At 39.5% G+C, this 19,697-nt stretch overlaps 1 long non-coding RNA gene across 2 annotated transcripts in view; it reads left to right on the forward strand.

The window, feature by feature from the left end:
- Nucleotides 1-19,697, forward strand: part of LOC119710180 — a 68,412-nt gene that overhangs the window by 16,174 nt on the left and 32,541 nt on the right. For both annotated transcript variants that reach the window (XR_005259510.1, XR_005259513.1), the window contains exon 2: nucleotides 420-518. This is a non-coding gene — a long non-coding RNA (uncharacterized LOC119710180). The remainder of the gene's footprint in view (nucleotides 1-419; nucleotides 519-19,697) is intronic.

The following is a 19,697-nucleotide window of genomic DNA, read 5'->3' on the forward strand; positions in this document are numbered from 1 at the left end:
TGTGAGTTGGGTATTACTGCTCGAAAGCAATACAGCAGATATTTTTTTATCTCCCAGGAAAAAGTTTTCACTGAGACAAAGAGAGAATTATCACTTCATGAATATACAACTGTATAGACTTTTCAGACAAAAAAAAAGCAGAGATTGCAAAGGACTTTCCAGGAATAGTATAATTCCTTTTGTTAAGTTACTGTAAAGGACACTGTGTTCCTTGCCATTTTACCTCAAAAATATATTTCTCCATCTGTGGGGAAATTTGTTTTCCAACTTGGTGAAGTATGGTTGGGTTTTAGAGCTGTTATGAATCTTTTGCAGGAAACATGGGAACAGTTCTGATATATGACAGATGTAGTGCAAGCACTGTGATGAAAACCATTCAAGGAACTCATATTTTTTTCTTTCTCCTCTGCTGTGTTCAGAGAACCCTTCCCTGTGTATCATCAGTCTGGAGTTACAGAGATCCAAAGCTGAATGTCGGAAAACTGAGAGAACATCACTGGTTTCAGCTCATCCCTCAGGTAACTCCATGGATTTGGATGAGATTATACCAGGAGTATGCTGAGCCCAGTGATCTTCACTGAGCCTGCTTGACTTCATGCGATTCAGCATGAGGATTTGTAATGCTAAACTGTCAGTAGAGGCCAAAGAATTGTGTAAGTGGAGTGGAGGAGTTAGGAAATGGGGAGGGGGAAGGAGGAAGAAAAAGTGAAGAGGAAAGATAAAGTTGATTTTGGATGACTGTCAGCTCTGACTGTATCCTTGCTCTTTATATTTCCTCTGCTTTTATTTGGTTTTCTTTTTGCGATTCTTTTACTAATTTTATTTTCATGCTTTGATGATTTTAGCCAGCCTTTTCTCTGTGGTGCTTGTTCAGTTTTTTAGCACTGTCATTTGAACGTCTTTTAACACCTACACATAATAATCAAGTGACAGGGACCCCCTGGGGGAAGCGATTCAGCCTTTTAGCAACACTTGGGAAATCTACTTTACTCTGATTCCATAGAGCTCTGCATATGCTTAGTAGCAAAAAGGAGCTGTGAAAAAGGGAACTTCAGTAGGTCTAATGCAGAGCAGGTGGAGACCTTGGGCTGTGGATCTATTTGAAAAGAATAAACTCTCTCCTTTAAAGGAGAAAATCTGGAATGGGTGCAGAATTTACTGGTGTTTGTGAATATTGTGCTGTTGTGGTTGTTATTTACCTGTTAAGTACATTACTGCAGTGCCCACATACCACTGTCATGGACTGTGACTTGTACTTGATACACAGACTGGTCATAAAGCTGAGCACCTATTTTGGGAAAGGCTCTCCTGGATGAAGACTGTGTTCTTGAAGTGAACAAGAGGGGGAAAAATAGTAGGTTTGCAGTTCTTCTCTGAGTTTCTATTATCTTCAGGTCTTGGTGACAATTTCAGGAGCCAATAGGAAAAGTCAAATTAGAAAGCGACTGGAGCTTTTCACTCTGCACAGATACTGAATTTAAGTTCTTGTTTGACTCAGAGTTATGATCTTGAAAGTATTTTCCTAAAAACACCTGCAAAATCAGGAGAAAAATATCAAGGAGGAAGACAGAACTTTGAGGGGAAGATATGAGTGAAATGGCACAGATACTCAAAAAAAAAGAAAAAAAAATTGGCCAAAGTGAAAACAGTCAAAAGGCATGGGATGCCATGAAGTGCATGGTTATGGACCAAAGCTTGCCAAATTGATCCTCACTGAAATCTTGGAAACAGAAAAGAAGGATGTACAAACACTCTGGAAAGGAGATAGGATCACATGAATTGCAATTGCAAAAAAAAAAAGCAAGTTGGGAAATTTAGTCACTACGAGAAAATGGACCAGGATTTATTCAGTTTGATTTAATCAAGTCAGGATCAATCTGGCAAGCTTTGTTTGGCAATGGTTTTTTTTGTTGTTTTTTTTTTTTTTTTTAAATCCATTCATATCTATCAATCATATCTATCCATACCACGTTATTGTTATCCACCCATATCATTCATATCTGTCCATGCTATTTTATTCATATCGATCCCTCAAAGTTCTGTCTTCTTCCTTGATTTTTTCCCCTGCCTTTCCAACGTCTGTGAGGCTTGTTTTGGCATGTTTTTGCCCTTTGCACTGCAACTAATTTCATCCTGGTCTGTTTACTTGTAGTCAGTAAATTTCTTAATTTTCTTTTTTTTTTTTGCAATTTTATTTCATTTGATCATATTTACTTTCCAGAGTGTTTGCAAGTCCTTATTTTCTATTCACAAGATTTCAGTGAGGATCAATTTGGCAGGCTTTGGTCCATGTCCCTACACTTCGTGGTATCCCATACATTTTGATGGTTTTCATTTTGGCAACATTTAAAATTTTTTTTTTTATTTCAGTAACCATGCCATTTCATTCATATCTTCCTCTCAAAGTTCTCTCTTCCTCCTTGATTTTTTCCCCCTAATTTTTTCCCCTAATTTTTCACCTAATATCTTTGAGGTTAGCTTTCACATGTTTTGTTCCTTTGCACTGCACCTCATGTAATCCTGGTTCACTTTCTGGTAGTCACTAAATTTCCCAATTTTCTGTGTTTTATTTGCGTTTTTTTCAGTTGCATTTAATTGATCATATCTCTTTTCAAGTGTGTTTGTAAGTCCTTCTTTTCGGTTTCCAAGACTTGAATGAGGATCAATTTGAAGAGCTTTGGTCCATACCACTGCACTTCGTGGCATCCCATGCCTTTTGATGGTTTTCATGTTGGCAAAATTTTCAAAAAAAATTTTTTTCAGTATGCATGCTATTTCATTCATATCTTTCCCTAAATGTTCTACCGTTCTACTTGTTTTTTCCCCCTGATTTTGCAACATCTGTGAGGTTAGTCTTGGCATGTTTTGGTTCTTTTTGCTGCAACTGATTTAATCCCGGTACATTTCATTGTACTCATAAAATTCCCCAATTCTTTTACTTTGTTTTTATTTTCAATTGCATTTTATTTGATCATATCTCCTTTTCAGAGCGTTTCTGTTTCTTTTCTGTTAGCAAAACTTCATTTCCTTTTCTGAAAGGAAATATAATTTTTTTTTAGTCACTAAATTTCCCAATTTTCGTTTTTATTTTTTCTTTCAGTTGGATTTCATTTGATCATATCTCCTTTCCAGACTGATTATAAGTCATTCCGCATTGTTTCAACTATTTCAACTGGGATCAATTTTGGGCAAGATTTGGTCCATGTCCCTGCACTTCATGGCCTCCCATGCCTTTTGACGGTTTCAATTTGGTAAATATTTTTTTTTCCTGAGAGGAAAAACAGATACTGTGCATGGGTAAAGGTAACGAAATCTTGCGAAACAGAAAATAAAAACTTACAAGCACTCTGCAAAAGAGATAGGATCAAAGAAAATAAAATTAAAATGCAATTTAAAAAAAATGGAATTGAAAAAAAAAACCCAGAAAATTGGGACATTTAGTGACAACCAGAAATTGGTCATGGAGAAAATGAGGTGCAGTGCAAAGGACCAAAACATGCCAAAACTAAACTCACAGATGCTGCAAAAGCAGGGGAAAAAATCAAGGAGGAAGACAGAACTTTGAGGGAAGATATCAGAGACATGACATGGATGCTGAAAAAAAAAATCGTTGCAAAAGTGAAAGCTATGAAAAGACATGGGATGCCACGAAGTGCAGGGACATGGATCAAATCTTGCCAAAACTGATTGCCTTTGAAATCCTTGAAACAGAAAAGTAGGACTTAGAAACAGTCTGCACTGGAGATACAATCATTCTGAAAAGAAGATATGAAGAAAAGGAAATGCAATTAAAGAAAAAAAAAAAAAAAAGAAAATTTAAAAGATTAGTGACTACCAGAAAATGGACCAGGATTCCATGCGGTGCAGTGCAAAGGGCAAAAACATGGCAAAACTAAGCTCACAGATATGGCAAAATCAGGAGAAAAAATCAAGAAGGAAGACATAACTTTGATGGGAGGATGTGAGAGACATGGCATGAATACTGAAGAAGAAAAAAAAAGAAAAAAATTTCATCGCCTAAGTGAAAGCCATCAAAAGGCATGGGTTGGCATCAAGTGCAGGGACATGAACCAAAGATTGCCCAGTTGGTCCCCATTGAAATCGCAAAATTCCACTTCCTTTTCCTTTTTAAGCATCCTTGCCATGTCCTGTCAATGTTCTGTGCTCCTCCTTGATTTTTTTCCCCTGATTTTGCTGCATCTCTCAAGTTAGTTTTGGCATCTTTTGGGCCTGTCCACTGCAATGCATGTAATCCATGTACTTTCTGTTTTAGTCCCCAAATTTCCCTTTTTTTTTTTTTTTTTTTTTATTCCTTAATGTCTTTTCTTTTATTATAAGTTTTTTCCAGAGTGCTTGTAGGTCCTTGTTTTCTGTTTCTAGGATTTCAATGGGGATCAGTTTTGGCAATCTTTGGTCCATGTCTCTGCATTTCAAGGCATCTTGTGTGTTTTGATAGCTTTCAATTCAGTGAAGGGTTTGTTTTTTTGTTTTTTTTTCAGAATCCATGCCATGTCATCTCATATCTTCCCCTCAAAGTTCTGTCTTCATCCTTTATTTTTATTTTTTTCCTCTGCTTTTTCAGCATCTTTGAGGTTTAATTTTGGCATGTTTTGTTCCTTTGCACTGCACCTCATTTCCTCCCAGACCATTTTCTTGTATTCACTATATTTCCCAGTTTTTCTTTTTTATTTTTATAATGTTTTTGGTCATATTGGTTTTCCAGAGTGTTTTTAAGTTTTTCTATTCTGTTTTCAAGATTTCATTTTCTTTACTGAAAGAAGGCCTGATCCCTTTACCTCTTGAAATCATTATTTGGAAGAGAAATATTTTACAAGATCAAATGTGCTTGTTTTCTTTTCCACTGGGAACTTTCAATATATCAGTACAAAATGTGAAAGCTTTTTTTTTAATGTTTTGCTTTCTGTAACTTTAGGGAGATCATGGCGGTAGTTAAAGCTGTGCTCTCAGTAAGAATAAGAGGCCAGCAGAGTTATCTGTGAAAGATTCTTGCTGTGTTTTGAAGTCCAGGGTCTAAACACATTTGAGGAAATAGTATTTAACAGTATGCAGGGCGATTTGACATGCAGTTCCTACTGCAGCAAAGTTTCCATGTTTGAACAGGTTTCTTCCAGGTTTTGAGAATCTGTTTCCTTCCAGAGGAGGCAGTTTCTGTAACAAAACAAAGGCAGTTTTTCTCCTAACAAAACAAATTATTATGATGGTGAGGGTAGATAGGAAGTGGTGAATATGTCATTTTTGACAGTACAGGTGTTACCTGAATGTTTTTTCTATAAGAATGTTCAGCAATATTAAAAGTAAAATAAAAAATCTTGCTAGCATTGCTGTATTGATTGAAGACACAACATATTCTGGTTTAGCTGATTCTTGGATTCATGATATGTTTAGTCTTTATTCTCTCTGGCTATATATATGTGTAAATGCATTCTTGTTAAAATTAAAACCAAGGTTTTGATCTGCCAAGCTGCTTCTAAAAACTCGTCCTCTGTCAAGAACTGTGCTGTACAACGTGTAGCCCAAAGTAGTCAATTTACAAAACACAGATAATTTAGAAGCAAAGTTGTCATGACAACTTTAACTCCATATCCCCCTTTTCCATGCACACATTATGAATGAAGGCGTTGTCAAGGGAACTTAAACTGAGCATCCTAGTTTCTGGGATTTGCAGTTTAGTCTAAGCATTGGTTTTGCTGGGTTTTAATTACTGCTTTGCATTCAGAATTCAAGTCCTGTATTTAGACTTTTAGATATTTTGGGATCTTACAGATGAAGGGCATGCACAATATGCAAGACGAAAAAAAGAAAATATTCCTAAGACTTCTGTTGAAATTTGCATTGAACTCCAGGTACAGCATTGTGTTAAACCTCACTTTCAGCAGTACTTCCTATGAAGAGAGGGATCTTTGATACCTTTATTCTAGATACGTGTCCGTGGTTTTGATTTCATGGCAGTTTTACCTTGGGATAGCACCATAGAGGTAAATGGCACTATTTCTAATGCACAGCGTAAGTAAAACAAATCCAGATAAGCCTGTTCTTTAAGAAATGTAACCGACTTTTCTTCCTTTCTTCTTGTGTAAACAAAGTCAAATAAGTACAAGGATCTTTTACTCTGGTTGGTCACTGGAGCACTAATGGCCACCTTGAGTCCTACAAGGAACCATCTTCCTTAGATCTCACTCATGAGTACAGCTAATGTGGAAGAAAAAGTGATGTTGGATGTCTGACTTGTTTTGTCAGAGCAGAAACCACTCCCTAATGATTTACAATAATATCTTCAGTGAGAAAGCATTGGATAGATGGCTATTTCTTTCCTGTGCTAGCATCAGTAATGCATGTTCACCAATACTGTTTTGGAGAAAGCTTGTGCTGCCTGCCACCCCCAGGGACCTTCAAGCCCACCTTCTCTCCATGCATTCAGCTGACTTTCCCAGTCTGTCCCTGACTGTGCAATTTCAGCAGAGCCTCCCTGTCAGGCTGCAGCACTGCTGCAAGTACCCAGGAAATTTGGTATAATGTCCAAATACACATTGTTACATGCTGGAAGCAAATTGATGAACTGTTTCATTTCAGTCTGGTGTTCAAGGCTCCAGTGTGTAGGAGAGAAATTGCCATAGTCTGCACTGATTCATCTGGACCTGAGCTTTGAACTTCGGGCCAGATGTTGGTAGTAGCTGATACAAGTGATATGGAGCAAAAGCTGCTGGAATGCAAGAGTCTGAGCATGAATTGCAAATTGAAGACATACCAATGAATGGTTTCAGCAATAACTTTTGACTACAGATTCATGGGGTCCATCTGTGCTAGAAAGTGATCAGCTGCTCACTGCTGTTTTTAAAAAGAGTGCAACAACATCAGGAAACTCTCCAGGGTAGGATTAAAATTGAGGCAATAGGAGGAAGCTTTCCATGCTGTTGCCCTGAATCACCTTTTCCGTGGAAAAGGGCCTTTACTGCTGTGGTGCCATGCCAAAGGCACCTATTGTGGAAAAGAAGGATACTCGGGGTAAAGCAGATGCGAGCTTGCACAAAGGAAAAAGAATCACCAAACAGAAGCAGAGCTGTGTTCTGAAATGACCCCTTGGGGGAAATAGGTCAAAGCCAGATTCCTGGGCAAATCTGAAAAGCTGCTGCCTCTCTCTGCAGGGATGAATGTTTGGGACAATCTGTGGAGTAAACAGCTGTGTCAGGAGGAGAGGAAGAAGCACAAGCTGGAGAACATAGGGGCAGCAGTTGTCAGCTGAGTGGATGATTCTGATAAACTGAGCCTCATAAACACTTTGAGCATAATTCTGTACCTGCTTCTGGTCTGGGAATGTTCCGTCCCTGTGGCAAATCTCTTCCATACATCCTGTGCAGTTCCTACTGACTTTGAGGATGAGTTTGGAATAATCAATCAGATCCTAAAATGTACCCAATTCACAGTGCAGGTAGCACACCTGTATTAAGAAAGGTCCATGCAGTGTTGCTGGCTGTGTGTTATTGTTGGGAGATGTGTAAATGAATTTTAAGTGGTTACAAAGTTATTCATAGTCTGATAACTAAAGGAGATGAGAAAGATCTATTAGCATGAATTTTACTGTCTTAAGCACAGAAGGTTTCCCACTACCTTGAGGAAAACATTTGAATTTATTTAAAATAATTAAATGACTTATCCAAGTATGGGGAGGAGTGGGAGCAAAGCCAAGAAAGCTTCACTGGCTAATTTTGAAGCATATGGCACAATTAATAATGGACTGAAGCTGCAAAATTAGAGCTGGATATTGGGAGTTTTGGATAGTGTGCATTGATTCAAAATGAACAGCACTTGAACACCACACTGATGGGTACAGAGAAGGATCTAATAATGCAAACATTCAGGAGATATAAAAGTGTAGAAGTTTGCTGATGCATAGGGGAAATAAGTGAAAATCAGTCATTACTTTTATTGGCTATGAACACTTCACTAGAAAGGCTTCATTACTTAGCAAGAGCTGACCCCTTATATTCTTAATGTTAAAGCAACAGATCTGTTTGGACTCTTGACTGAAAGAACTGTGGCCTCCAGGTCATAAATTTTATGATTTCATAGCTTATTTAAAAATCCCCATTCCTCTCTTCCCCCAGCAAAGTTTGCTAGGAGCTCAAGTGGGCCATTTACCCTCTTTGAAAAAAGGGATCTTGATTGATCAGTTTTTCTTGGCACGCACATTTTTTGTTGTTTATATTGGGATCCTGGACAGAGCACATGCAAAAGAACTCTGTTCCCTTGGTCTTTATGGACCATCCTTTCAAGATCAGCATTTTTGAGGAGTGTACACTCATTTTTGTTGTCACTTAGTATCTTTTCTGACTTCATTCTGCAAATTGTTACCTGTGAGTGCTCTTGCTAACTTCGGGGGAAGCAGCTTCATCAGTATGACTATGTATGCTTGAATAAAAATTTGGGGGAGGGGAGCTTTCCTTTGTTCTCCTGTATAAATACCACTATAAAGGTTAAAGCTCTTGCTTTAACCAAAGAATGAAATGTAAGTTAACATATGACATTAAAAGATCACAAAATTGGGTGGCTATGTGGGAAAATGCCATGTTTGAGGTTGATATGTATTATGCCCAAATCCTCCCTCTCTTGTAGTGTCTTGTAAGGTTTATGGCTAGAGAAAGCACAGGAATTTGAGCTAATCTGGTCCCATTATACGGGGTTCATAAGCTTGCACAGACCATCCAAAGTCAGAGGGGCAAGAGCTGGCTATTCTGTCTGACTTGCCTTGATAACATCTTTTGCAGATAACCCACTACTGGCATCATGTACCATTTTTATTTTCGGTGTGATCAGGCATACCTTTACCCAAAAGACGATTGCTATATAGCTTTTTAAAAGCATTTTGATGTTTTTATTTGCTAGACCTACTGTTTCCCTGGTTTATGTTAGTGGCTCAGGTACAGGCTATTATACACGCTCTAGGATGGGCATGTAGAAATGCATTTATTTGTTTTATTTTTTATAGCAGAGATGGAAAGACTGGAAATAATTTTCTGTCTGTAAAGGGTATCTCGAGGTCCCTGACAGAAGTTCATCCTTGTTGTGATGGGGGAATGAACATTTCTCTGAAGTGCTTAACTGTCTGACATTGGACACAACTGGAGTGGAGAAGTGGAATAAGCAAGAGAGTGGAGAAGAAAGGAATAAGCAAGTATTTTTTCAATCATGCAGTGAATTGCTTTCCCCTCTGAGCAAGACAAAATAGGAACCTGTGATTGCCTCCCAAGGCTCCTTCTTAATGTGGCATAGCTAAATGTTACCTTCTATTGAGAGCTGTGTCTGAGTGTCACTGTCAAGCCCCAAGGAAACAAATTCAGAGAAAACAATTGGCCTTCATGCCTCTGGATTGTAATGTTAATTGCCTGATTTAATGCAACTTAAGTTAAGAATTTCAACTAGAGACAGTTCAGCTACCCTCAGTTTTTGTGTTAGATTCCTATTTCTTTCCTGAAATAAAGTGTCATGTATAACTTTGAAATTTTTGGATTTGTCACTTTGTAGTAGATCAAACAAAGTAAGATTTAAATGCAGAATTTTTAATATATGTGTCTTCTTATGCCTTATTAATGCAATCAGTCAGCTTAGGAAAAATATGCCAAAGATAACAAACTTGCTGAGTGCATTCTTTCTTCCTCCTTCAGAAAATATAGGTTATGCTTATGAAGATTTACTGCCTACTTTGGAAAGTGGAGTGATCTATTTCTATGCAGGTGAAGTAAAATATGGACAGCAACTGTTTATGCCTTTTATGTCCTTCGGGACCTAATTCTGTCAGGTTCAGAGCAATACTGCCCACAAAACCTTAGCTGAGTACAGAAGGAGCCCAGGATGTCAGGGAGCAAAGCTAGGTAGGAGCAGGTCCAGAAGGAGCTTTGGCTGGTCTGTATGTTAGGGCACATTGTGCAGAGGGCACGTGGCCTTCACAAACCTCTTCCGGCCCACCACAGAGGCAGGAGGGTTGCAAGGATGGCTGACAAATCCCACAAGCAGCACAAAATTCCCACTTGGGAGTGATACCTGGTGATGAAGAGGAGAACACGTCTCTGACGCTACCCTAGCTCTCTTGTCTCCTGCTGCTGTTTTGCCAGGTGAGCCAGATCAGCCATATGATAAATAATAAATAACTAAATTATTTCCTTTTTATTCTATTGGATATTTTTAACCTTTGCACAGAAGATAAGCGAGACCTGATCATGCATCTTCATAATTGAGTGTGTTGAGGATTTTCAGGATGGAGCCCACACTAAAATATTTCCTCTCTCTAGTTGCATTGCTGCATGATATGGTTCTTACCAGTACAGGGTTATTGTGGTTGATAGGCTGACAGGTAAGAGGGGTAAATGCAAATACTGCTTCAGTTCAAGTTTATATTAGTCCTTCCTGGAGTGGCAACTTCAAAGTCTGCTAACCCAGACCTATATTACAAGAGCAGAAGAAATGAGGACCTGTTTAATGCTTTTGCCATGTAGTAGCTTAAAACACATGCATCCTAAAATTATTTATTAATTGGATTTTACATGCTGAATATCTAAGCCTTGCTTGCAGCAGGAGATGTGAGGATTTGCAATTTGCAAAACTTGTAGGCAGTGATTAGTCTGTTAAATCCTATTCAAAACTGGCCTGGCTTATTTCTCAGCTGTGAGAGAGATCTTTAGGTAAATGTCCTAATATGTTCGCCATATGAACACTTTGCAGGTCAGTGACTGTACATTCAAAAGTATTTTACTTAGCAATAAAATCTTCATCACAGTTTCATTATCATAAACACGTGGTGACAAAAGTAGTTCAGAGCTTTGCACACCATGCGTTGGCTTTATATTAATTTTTAGTTACAATTCTTCTGAGCTTACCCACAATGACTCAAGGTCTTGCACTAATTGAACAGGAGGAAAGAATAAAACTAATGGACCGCAAAGGTCAGTAATGTGGCTTATGACTCATATAATAATTTATTGTAAATACATGAGAGTGGCTGTACATGTGTAGTCAGATGGCAGCCTATGAAGGTCGGGCATCTGGGGTCTGCTGCCTGTTTTCATCTAGAAACCCCCCATCTTAGTAGTGCTTTGGTCATTCATGATATATTTAATTTCATCTGCTTTGCTCATATATTGCATCTTTTGTAATTTTTGGTCTTTTTGCTTCTGGTGTTACTGAAGAAAATGAACAAAAGTTCTTCTAAAACAGTGCTGTGTTCCCAGTAGCGAATGCTTAAATTAGAAGAAAATGAGCAATAGTGGTGAATTTTTTTCTCAGAAATCTGTCCTGACTTCCAATTCAAGTTTGCTGGATGCTGTTGGAAGTATTATGTGTCTGGAAATACTTGTGTTGGACTGGTGTGGATTGCAAGGGTCTGACCTCTGTGGCATACAAGAGTCCTTGTAGCCCTTGGGTCCCATCATCACAGGCTTGCTGCAGGATGGATGAGGCTTGCTGTAAATACTCTGTAGAGTGGTTCTGCGTATTAGCAGAATCACTGAGATTTCCAAATTTTGATGAAGCAGAAAAATACACACAGGGGAGAGAGAGAGACATTATAAAATGTCCCAGCTGTGGAAAATACATTTCTTGTTCTTTTGCATTTTTTCACACAGTGACAGTCATCGAGTTATAAGACAGAAATCTCTAGAAAAGTAAACTCAAACATTAAAAGATGCTTTGGTTTGGGTTTTTTTAATACTGTTCTGTAATTTCCCAACAAATGTTCTATGGGCTTCTCTTGAAAGCACAGGGAAAAAATTACTTTCAAAGCTTAATAATTTGAACTGGCAGGGATGTCAGATTGGCAGAAGAGAAATCTGGACCTGGTACCTTTCCTAGGTCTGTAATGCAATAATTGACTAATGACAGCTGTGGCAGCAACTATTTGTCTACTGGAATGAGACCAGTCATTAGATACTAATGCCTTCTAGTCACTAATGAACTCTTCAAGATTTGAACCAATGATTTACAGGTTAATGATCTCAAATCTTATTACCAGTGTGCATGGAAATAATTGAGAATTGTGGAGCAAGGGGGACTGAACTGCTCAGTAACACTCCTTAAAACACTAAGAAGCATTTTTCTTATAAATGGCTTGCTTTTGAAGTGTTCTAAAGTGATTGTACAAACTTCATATCATAATTATACCCTTGATTTCCTGAGCACCAGAAGAATTATTGTTTTCCAAGCACCCAAAAGTATAATCTGGGGTCAATAAATGAACAGAACCAAGATCAACTAAGCCACGCTTATTTTGAGTCCCTAGCCATACATCCTGAAAGTTCCTTTTCAACATCCAGTGTACCTGTGGAACAAATAATTCCAGTGTGACTTGTCTTCCTATGAAATTCTGTCTGTTGGCAGAAAATTTAGGCTCATATCTCTGATTTAACCCCTATTCACAGTGTGAGCCATGGCTGAATGAAATTTTTTCCTTTGAGGTGATGAATAGAGCAATATATCTCAAACTCATTCCGCTGTACCTGTATGGCTTGCTTGTTCTTACAATGAATGGTTTCCATAACCCTGGTCTCCAGTTCCTGTACCTGAGAGCTATGAAAGATGGCATTTGGGTGAGATTGGGCTCTTGCCTTACATGTTAAGGTAAGACCCTTACTGCCACTAGGACGTTCTGAGACATATAAATTTTTAAATCATATCTACAGAGTGTGAATGAGAGCACGTGTGTGTAAGGCATTGGAATTAGTGGCAAAGTAGTATTTAAAGTAATAGTGTATACAAGGTAGGTCAAAAAGACTGAGAAAAGAAAGAAAAAAAGTAGAGGAATTATGTAAATAAAATTCCAAGTGTTGGAAGTAATGATAATTGTTCCATGACCTCAGACCTCATCACTGTCTTGGTTTCGAAAGACAGGTGCCTGCTAAGGAAGGCAGGAGCCTCCCCTGAAATGGAAAATGTACACCACCACCCCCCCCCCCCCCAAATTTTTATAATTTTTTATAAATTTTAAATTAAGGGGCTCTCAGGCAAAAATATGGGAGCAGGGAATAACAGTTCTTTAATAGGGAAGAAAATAAAAAGATAAAATAAACAATTCAGTAAAGTGAAACAACACTGGCAGAGTCAGAACACAACCTGGCAGGTCAGGGTGTTGGTAGCAGTCCAATTGGAGATGTGGCTGCCGTCCTCCTGGAGTGTCAGGTGTGGTTTGTTGGAGCAGGGATCCTGTAGAAAAGGTGTAGTCTTCCTCTGAAGATCCAGGGGAAGAGAGCAGCTGTTCCTCTGGGAAATCCAGTGGAGAAAAGCTGTGCTGGTGTTCCAGAATCTCCACATTATATCCGGGTAGAATGCTTGGCTCTCCCCTCTGGGCGGAGCATCTCACAATGGGATGCTATAGCTCTTAGCAGTCATGCAGTGACATTCAATAGCCTATTATCAGCAGATGTCTCCTCGATAAGGAAAATTGCCCACTTAACAGAAGACAACTGCCATACAGATGGTAAATAGAATATAATTTTCTTGACAATCAAGGACAATCACAGATACAAAGTTGGTGCAAAACAGCTCACACTGGATACAAGCTTTTCTGGTCAAGAGAGGCTGTAAAGGCTCCAATATTCATGCATTTCATCACTACTCATGATGAATCCAGAAGACTGGATAAGAACTTTCTAGTTGATGTCCCTCACCATCTATGTCACCATAAGGCATCCAGGACAAGGTACTAAAATACACAAACATCTCACTTCTTATAACCATAGAGGAATGAGAGAATTTTGAGAGAATGGGTGTGGGTGAGGCAAATCTGTTTCTTCAAAAATAAAAGTCTACTTCCCTATCTGTGTGGCCTTGCCTTGAGTCTTGCTGCTTTAACTGCTGTATAGAAACCCTTCTAAGGTATCTGAGCCTGCTCCAGTCCTTGCTATAGCTGTCTTTACAAACCCCATGTTGTTATCCCACTTCTGGAGACACCTGGTCATTTGCTGGGCTTTATAAAAAGAATCTGCATCAGAACAGACAATTCTGTCATAGCCATAATTATCAGGTTTTTCTCTTCTAAAATGCTGTGAAATAGTTTGGCATTGGATAATGGAGGATAATATAGGACAAGATTATTGACCTACTATGAGGAAAGTTAGGTGGTGAAGTTAACTAATTTCAAATCCAAGCTAATCCTGCACTGCTGCCAGTTGTGGAATGACCTTGTCAAGGTATTATATTAGCTTAATTCTTGCCTTGTAACACACCACTTTGACCAGATTTTTTTGACACTTTGTATAGACAAGAAATAAATTAAAGCTTTAGAGATAAAGTGTATATACAGCCCTTTTTTTATTTTGTACAAACGCAGACCCAACATTAGGAAAGGGACTGCTAAATTATGGTACTGAAATTTCATGAAATGTAATTATAGGTCCAAAGATATTTTGTATGGAAGGAAAAAGCTTACTGTACACTATTAAAGTGTTTTATGTCCAGAGATGACTGACACAATGCATTATAGGGCTAGAATAAGCATAATTGTCCAGGAAGAAATAATTGAAAATAGTCCTTTATATGTCAAAATAAAGCTATACATCATGTGAGACTGTCAGCAGTTATTACATTTCTTTGGTTGTAGAGACAAGCTTCCTTGGCGGCTCCTAATTTATGCTTTAAACAAAAATAACCTTATTTAGGGCTTCTGCTTCAGCATGTCCATGTGGGCACTGCTGGACCGGTTGAGTTTCAAGTGGCCACACATTTTGCCAGTCCCCTGCTGGAGTAACCAGGGTCTGTGAACCATGGGGAGGCAGGACACCCCACAAGTCCCCTGATCTTCTGACCTCGGTTGTTCCCAGTGCCTCAGCAGTGTGGGAGCATGGGAAAGACATGCTAGTGCCTACAGCAGTGTGAGCTCCTGTGTGCTGGCTGCAGCCCCAGCAGAGCTGGAAGGTATGGCCTTCGTGATCCACAAAGATCATGTGCATCTGCTCTGCAGTGCTGCAGCCTGAGTAGCTGCTAGTAAAATCCAGGGTCAGGAAGCAAAAAGGCCTTTGCATGATATCCACAGATGTTTTATCCAGCCGCCCAGTGAGATGTTCATGTCCCAGACACACACACGGAGGGTTCAGGTTTCTCTCTTCCCGAATTGCAGGGGGTGAGCCTGGTCTTGGGGTAGTACAAGGATGAAGGCCAATCAGGGAATAGGGAGGGAGTGGCTCAGAGACACAGGAACAGGGGAAGTAGCCAATGGGGTCTTAAACAGCTTTTTTGGGGAAGCGTCTTCTGTCCCCGTAACCTAGAGGATGCCCCCCTGGGTCTCCACACTGCAGGATGGGAAAAATACTCTTCGAAAACGAGAAGTCACAGCTCTGGCTGTGGTCTTGGGATGGAGGGGCAGGATCTTCAACAAACATTTTTAGTTTATATTGTCTCTTAACTAAAAAGAGATCCATGAATATGCGACTATCTTGAATTTTTTTGAAAGCTGAGAGTCTTTGAATAAGTGTATTCATGCTTTTCACATACAGGTGATGTTAATTAGTTCAGTCAGCTTGTTGTAAACTAGCAAAGTTTATTTTGTTTGTGAATAACAGCAATGTATCACACAGGAACACGCTGAGAGTTAATTAACTTTGGGTAACCAATTTGATATTCCTTAGATAAAAGCTCTGTACAAGCTGAATTCTCTTGCTGTTCAGGAAAGGCTGTAGTACCTTTGTTCACATGCAGCAATAACTTCATAAGAAAGCCCAGTAGAGCTCATTGAACTTACTTCAGCAGCAGTGACATGCACTAAACACAAGCCAGCCCTCCTTTCTTCTGTGTTACCAGTGATTAATACATATTTAGCACTGTTGCAGTGAAGACAAATCACAAAAATTTTGTTCGTAAGTGTATGACTGAATCTGCTTCAGACAATAGATATAGTTTTAAATCACAAAAAGGGAATTTTATGAAGACCAGTCTGAAGAATATGTTTTAGGGAATAAAGCTCCAGTACAGTTTAGGGGAAAGTAGTAATTCCACAATGCTGTGCAAAAAAATTTGGCAGTGGTACCAGATCATAAAGCAGAGATAGGTCAACAGTGTAATGTTGACTTAGAAAGCACTAAGGTCTCTCCTGAATGCATTGGCAGCCATGTCCTAGGTGAAACATGATGTTAGCTAATTTAGTTTCCCTCACATTTACAAAATCTGTGTTGGAGGAATGTTTTGGATGTTATATTTTAAGAAAAGGCAGAATAACTTAAAAGATGCTCAACAGGGAGAAATGTGGCCTATGAGAAAAAGCTGGAAGAATCATCTTTTCTATGAAAGACAGGAAAAAGTGGATAACAGGACTGTAGTTTTCAATCATAATGGAGGTGTAAGGGCGCTGGTGATCAATGGTTCTCCATGTCTGTGGAGAGAAGGATGAGAAGTAATCAGATTAATTTGTAGCAAGGGAGATTTAGGTTAGCTATTAGGAGAAACTTTCTAACTATAAAGATATTTAATCACTGGAACAGATTGCCTTGGGAGTCTATGTGGTCTCACTGCCAGTTTTAAAGAAAGATCTAGTTTCTCAGAGGTGGTCTAAGGCTGGCTGAGCTTGTCTGAAAGCCCCTCATCCGGAGGAGCTGATGACCACTTACAACTTCCCCCTTTCCCATAGGACTGTCATGTAAGTTATGCAGAAAATGTAATATAGAATGAGCAAACTCTTCCATAAAAGTTGATGAGTTTAAATGTTATTAGTCACTATGTTCAGAAGAGCCTGTGAAAAACTACACTTGGGGCCTTCACAGGATTGGGAAAGACTCATGCAGCAATCCTGGGAGTTTGGGAAGTCTGAATCTCAACAGCTCCCTGCACATAGTTATGTTACACCAAGCTGGGTCTCTTCATGCTACCTTTGTAGAAATTAAGATGCAGGAAAGAGGTTAAATGCACTGATGCTTCATCCATGTGGCTTTCTGCCTATCAATGGGCTCTTTACTACAGTGCTGGACGTCCCTGTAGAAGTAACTAGAAAGTGGCATGTATCATTGCTGGGTAACAACTTCTATTTTCCCTAAAGTAACTGCACACTTTCTGTGAAGCAAGGCAAACATAGCCAAAGTAAATTTAAAAAAAAAGCATGCATAGTCATAACTGAGGTCTTGGTTCTGAAATCTGCTGTTTGGAAGCCAACTGTAGAGTCAAGATTCTTTTCAGATGCACAGACAGGAAAAGGAGCATGTAACTGAAATATCTTCTTCTTAGATGAAATGGTGTGAGGAATCTGAAAGGATGAAAAAGAATCTCGTTGTATCTGTAAGTCACTAAATACTTAATGAAAGATGATTTAGTTGTACTTAGATTTAAAGCAGTTTCCTTTATGGTGCTTTTAGGAAGGTTTGTCACAGAATCATAGACTAGTAGAAGGATACAGGCTGGGAGGTACCTGCTCTAGTCCAAGCCCCTCCTAACAGCAGGTCCAGGATCTTGTCAAGTTGTGAATATCTGCAAACACGAAGATTCCACAACCTCTCTGTACAGCCTGTGCTGATGATTGACCACTTACGTGTTCAAAATGTTTGTCTGATGTCTAATTGCAATTCCCTATGTTGTGTCTCATGACTGTTACCTGTAGCCCTTTTGCTGTCAGCCTCAGTCTCTTAGAAGTGCCTGCCTCTGGCTTCCTCACATCCTTTTATTAGGTATTTCTTTTAAGAGCAACATCAAGATCCCCTTTGAGCCTTCTCTTCTCCAGCCTGAATGAACCTAATTCTCTCACAAGGCAAGACCTTCATCCCTTCATTGGACATCCTCCAGTTTATTATTTCTTGGACAAATCTGGTCATAATACTCTAGGTGTGATCTCCTGAGTGCTGATAGAGAAGGATCATCCTTTTCAATCTGACCAGGAGAATTTTTACTTGCTGCAGTGGCTTATTGCTGATTCATGGTGTTGTCCACTGGGACCTCAAGTACTTTTCTGCAAAACTACTTTCCAGCCAGTTCTCACTATGCCTGATTTGTTATATACGATTGTTGTGTCCCAAGTGCAATTTTAAAGGCAGATTTGAAATGCCATGTCAAGGAGCTCTGAGGCTATGTTTACACTAGTAAAAAAAACCTTAAGCTTGCCAGAGGTCTAAACATCAAAACCTTGTCGTGCTCTAGCTGAGTGTTAATGGTTGTTTTGTAATTCAGCATTCCTAGGTGTATGATATTAGGAACATATCTAAAGGTACAAATGAATGTCTTCATACATTCTGAGGTTTAATTGTAGGAAAAGGTGTGTGCATAGTGTCCAAATCAGTAAATGTGAATCACTAAGAGTTTCAGGGTGTCATGCTTAGTAAATACTGTGTAAGAATACAAAGCTCAAAGAAATGGTTCATAAATGCTTAGTTCTGTTTGGGAGAGTTTAGGATCATTTTAACCATGGTTTTTGCCCAGTCTAGCTAAACTTCATTGAAAATAGGCAAGGATCAGAAGTTATTGTCTTTGTTGCTCTTCAGCAGCTGGGGCTGAAGAAAGGTGAAACAAGAGGGTGCTTTTCCTGGCTCTGTGCTGCACAGAGAAGTCATCTTTCTGCACGGGGTTGGTGGGTCATTGGACAGCTGGGGCTACCACAGTTAAACATTTTGTTCACTGCGGGCAGATGCCAGACACAGCGATCTGTGCATGCCTGTGTTAGATAACCCTCCAAATGCAGCACTTTTTGGTATTGTGTCAGCTTCTGTGGTCATCAGCATAAGAAGGATGTAGACCTCTTAAATGGGTCCAGAGGAGGGCTGCATTCAGTGTGGTAGGTGTAACGTGGAGCATGTCTGGCATTGTTGGTTGCTTCTTTGTTATCCATGTTAACCCAAGTGACTGGAAAGGAAATACAGACATTCTTGACTGGAGTCTGTTCCCCTGCTGAGACATCCACAAGAAAGAGTCAAGATACTTTATGTCAGGTTTTTAATTCTGCCTGATAAGCCTTACTGCAAGTTGCTTATTTTTAGAAATATTGGGGTCTGACAATATACAATATGAATGTTCAGCAATTACTGACAGAGGAGCAGAAAAAAGTAATGTTCTGGCTCCTTTTCTGGCTTTCATCCAGTCAGTAGAGGGGTCCTTATAGGAGACAAGCAATGGGAATGTGATGTGGCCCCTCAACATTTCAGGATTTCTCTGTGTGCAGTAAACAGTGCAGTCCACTCGCAATGTCCCAGTGACATCTAGAAGGATTCTTCTCATCAATTCTGATCATTGGGAATAGCAGGAGGGACCTGCAGCTGGAACAGCCTGCTGAAAGTTCCCTGTCCATCCAGTCACTGGAGTTCCTCTGGCAGCCTGGTTAGCCTTGCTCTTGGAGCACACTTTCCACTCTGCCCTTATCATTTCAGTGGATAGCAGCAGCTATCATGGAATCATATAGGCATACAATTACAGAGTGCTTTGGGTTGGAAGGAATCTCCAAGATCATCCAGTTCCAACCCCCCTGTGGTGGGCAGGGACACATTCCAGTAGACCATGTTGCTCAAAGCCCCATCTACCCTGGCCTTGAACACTCCCAGGAATGATGCATCCACCACTTCTCTGAGCAACCTGTGCCAGTCTGACTGTCCTCACAGTAACATCTAATCTAAACCTGCCCTCTATTCAGTTTAAAGCCATTCCCCCTTATCCTGTTACTACTAGATGCCTTGTAAAAAGTCACCAGCTCTCTTGTAGCCCCTTCAGGTACTGTAAGGTGCTAAAAGGTATCC

The sequence above is a fragment of the Motacilla alba genome, chromosome 1 (assembly GCF_015832195.1).
Source record: "Motacilla alba alba isolate MOTALB_02 chromosome 1, Motacilla_alba_V1.0_pri, whole genome shotgun sequence".
In the NCBI taxonomy this organism is placed as follows: domain Eukaryota; kingdom Metazoa; phylum Chordata; class Aves; order Passeriformes; family Motacillidae; genus Motacilla; species Motacilla alba.